Source organism: Grammomys surdaster, unplaced genomic scaffold (genome assembly GCF_004785775.1).
Source record: "Grammomys surdaster isolate TR1022 unplaced genomic scaffold, NIH_TR_1.0 67, whole genome shotgun sequence".
NCBI lineage: Eukaryota > Metazoa > Chordata > Mammalia > Rodentia > Muridae > Grammomys > Grammomys surdaster.
Genome location: NW_021604569.1, coordinates 4,645,161 through 4,649,480, shown reverse-complemented (window position 1 = coordinate 4,649,480; position 4,320 = coordinate 4,645,161).

Sequence of the window (4,320 nt, the reverse complement as noted above, 5' to 3'; positions counted from 1 at the left end):
TGCCAATACTTCCCCAGCATGCCTCATTAGGCCCTCTCTATGCCATTATTGAGCCACTATCTCTGCATGGAGCATCAATTCCTTACCCTTAGAAACAGCAATAACCTGTCTAGTCTTCAGTGACTTTTGTGTGTGACCTATAGAGATAAGCTTTCCTACAAAAGTGTTTCTGCTGTCTTTTGAGTACCTTCATGATCTCCAAGTCATAATTTTATAGCTATTATAACTCTGCCTGAAATCATCTATCTTTGCATATTTGATTTTTCTTCTTAACGACATTTAAAGTTTCCTGTGGCAGACATGGTGGGCCAAAGCACAAGATGGAGCCATGATTTCTGACCTCTGGTATACACATGCCTTTTCTAAGTTGGTCAGACACGAATCTAACTGCTGCTGTGAAAAAAATTTACACGTAGAATTAAGCTTGTCAAGTAGTTGACATTTAGACAGGGAGATTAACTAGTTGGGCCTGACCCTATTACAAGAAACTGTTAGAAGAACATTTTGAGTTGTGTATGGTGATACACACCTCCAATGTCAGTACTCAGGAGATGGAAGCAGGGAAAACTCCCCAGCCTGAGCTACAGAGTTAAGTCATGCCTCCCAAACCCAAGGTTGAACTTGGTTAATACACATGTCTACCCTGTACAAGGTCCTGGGATCGGTACTTGGCATCCCTCTTAATAATGAATAAATACGGAGGTAATCTTGTCACTGAGAACAAACAGGCAATATAAAGGACAAAGAACATGTTTTCTTTCAGCCTGTATCTGGGAAAAAAACTTTGGAAATTTTTAATCTTTTGGCTCTCATAAAGTCACATTCTACCGTACCATAAAATGATCCACTGTAAATCTCCAGAAGAAACTTTACTTTGAAAGCTTCTTGTGGTTGTTAAACTTATTTGAAGAAATATCCAATGGCAGAGGCTGGTGAGATGACTCAGGATGATAAAGGTGCTTGCTCCCAAGCCTGATGGCCTGAGCTCAATCCCAGAACCCACATGGAGGAAAGAGCCACCCGTCACAAATTACATGCATGTCATGGCATGAACATACACATATACATAAGTAAGCTAATAATGTAACAACAAAAACAAGATGTAGAATCATGACTATTTGCTAAAAATCCTAGGACACTGAACTGTCACCTAGTTTTATATCTGTGGTTACAAGGAAGATTTCTTCTATCAACATTTCCATACCCAACCTTAACGCTCAGCTCCTGACAACCATCCCTCATTCTCTTCTGAGCCCAGTCCACCACTCAGTTTCTCCATATGTTTTATCCTATATGGGCTCAAAATATGAGCCAAATCGGTAGGCCCAGCATTGAAGTACCACTCAATCTTTTTCTTAAACATACATCTTTGGCTTTGTACCTGCCACAGAAAGTCTGCCATAAGAAAGCAGCCTAGCACCCAGGGAAGTGGCCATCACAGCCACCTTCTTACTAGACAGCCAGGCCTGGTGAGACACCTAAGACAATTAGTGTTCTCACAGGCTGTCGTGCAGCCCACTCAGAACTCAACAGAGTCCTTGGACATGGCAGCAGGCATGATAATGAAATTATCCTTGGGGATTCCTGACACCCCCCACTAGCCCATACATTCCGGTAACTGTTTTTTATTGAGACTATGGAAAGATTTTTAGGCAGCTAACATGTACATTGGACCATCGATAACTTTGGTTTCAGTACAGTCAGACTATTATTTACTCAATAAACTATAACTGTGGTGGAGACCCAATAATTCACCATCTAAGCGTACATGTTCTTATGGTTCATCAGATCAAAATTCTATTTAAAAAGTGTCCAAATAAAGATGTCAACAATGGGTTCGAACCATTACAAACTATTTTGCAGATAATACACATTTTCAAAATTACCCTATCACCTATCATGTGCTTCCTCTTATTCTACACAGAAGGGACTAAATATGTTTCAAGAAAAGAAAGAGAGAAAATAATAGGAAAAGACAGCCACTACTTCAAAATATAAAGATATGTTGCAAACGTATAGAAGTGCAAAACTCTAAAAGGCAGAGACAAATGCTTTCCTCTGATTTCCACTTCTGGGTGGCTTATTATTATTATTATTATTATTCCCTAAATCTCAACAGTTGAAAACATACTGCTCACCTCCACGCTATATATTCTGTATGTTGTTTGCATGTGTTATTTTAAAAAATCTGAAGAAAGAAGTTTCCATCTCAAACTATTCAGATAACCACTGAAGTCTCTATAGGTGCTGACAGGTCTTGCTTCTTTCTATCCTGCATCAAGGACAGCAATGGCCTGCCACACGCTAGTGTCCCTCCTGATAAGTTTGTCATCGTTGTGTGCACAGTGTGTGTGGTGCACACAGGAGGATCCAGGCTCAGGTTCATGAGGAATAAACTGAAAAAAAATTCTCAAAGTACAAAAAGTCTTCAGTGTGATAAATACCTCCAATCTCATACACAGGTGTAAAGGTGAGATGTCTCAACAGTTGATGTGCATTTATTAGTGCTTTCTGTTTAGAGGCTCAGGAGTACATATTCAACACAAGTCACTGAAGTCACTAAATGTATTTGAGTCTGTCTGTGTGTGTGTGTGCGTGTCTGTGAATCTGCATATTATGTGGGTGTGTCTCTTTGTTCTTTCCTTCTCTCCTTTGCCCGCCCCTTTCTCTCACTCTCTCCCTACTCTCTTCTCAGACATAGAGAGAACATTAGATTCCCACGAAAGGCCCATACCTTAAGTTCCCGTGATGGAGGAAATGGAAGGGCAATCTCTAAGCTGTTCTCCTCCTTATCTATTGTAGTATTTGAAAAAGGAATTTCTTTAAGTATTTGTATGATTTCATGACACAGACTTAAAAATGAGAACCTATTTTTTTTTTACTTTATTTTCTCCCTTTTTTTTATATCAAGATCAGGTTTTTTATTTTTTTTTCCTTGTCTAAAAATGATCCCTTCAAAAAGTCAGCAAAATATTTTGGCTTTCTTCAGCAGCACGTTGGGCTTCTCTGTTACAAATTGTATAAACATTTTCCAGACAGGGGAATTTGAAGGGCTTAAATTATTTCTCAAATGATGTCTGTAGTGCAGCAGCTTTGCACTTGCAGGAGGAAGATGGAGGCGAGGAAGCGGCCACTGAGCATAATATGTCTGGAATCAGGGGCTATTGAGCTCATGCAAATCTGGAAGGGAAAATATCTTCCTCCTGCATCCTCCACAGTGAGGATTCTGAGGTTCCCAGACTGAGGAGACACATGCTCTGGATGGATGTGGTCTGTCATTCATATTGAGCTCACATATTTTACTTCCTGAAACCAAACAAATACTGATAAACTACTTCTGTGAGCCTTTAATCAAAATTTCTGCAGAACGCAGTTGGCAACAGAAAGATCAGTCCGTGGAGCCGGAAACCCTTTCATCATCAAATATACAGAAATAATAATTATATTTATCTGTTTGGCTCAGGCTGCACACCAAGATTTACCCTTGCCCTAAGGACATAGAAATCATCAGCCATTGTCATCTCTACAGAAAAAAAAAAATCCTTAATAACTGAGAGGTTAAATGGTTCTCAATAGTTGTGGGGGCTGAGGAAAAGGAAATAAAAATAATACATTCCATTTAACATTTTCCTCTGTAACGCTGTAATGCATTACGTTATGTGTTAACCAATTAGCAGTTCTGATAATGGCCCCAAAAGCACTAGTAAACATCTAGCTTGCCTCATAATAAAAATTTGATAAGAAAGGAAAGGCGAGGATATCCATAATTTAAATTTCCATTTTATTTGGTTCTGTGTATCTTTCTCAATATACTTCAACTCGGCATATTCCAAAACATTTGAAAAAAAATAAGAGTAAACTTTGAAAAACATTTTCTGATAGAAATGGCATATATGGATATGTATATAAATCTCCCCAAAGCAAAAGTTGAATCAAAAGTGAAGTGGGGTTCTATGAATTTTGACCTGATCATCACTGTAAGCTTGTGATACTCATTCCTTTCCATGTTACTTAGGAACCAAGTAGAAAAATAAGTTAAAATGGCAATCTGAAGGATAGATGGTACTTACTCTCTCTAACCCATTTCACAAATGACAGGTAGCCTGCCCTGGACAGCTTCCAGGGCCCATCCTTAAAAGTTTCCCTAACCTTACCTTAATGAGCAGACAATGCTCTGAATAGGGAAGCTCAAAGAACTCTGAGATGGGGACCAAGAGCATCACCTGGATTGCCTGTTCCAGGAGTTTCAGGCTTAGAATATTTTATTTTGCTTACAAGTAAATAGAGGCTAGAAAGATGGCTCTGTGTGTACAGTGTCTG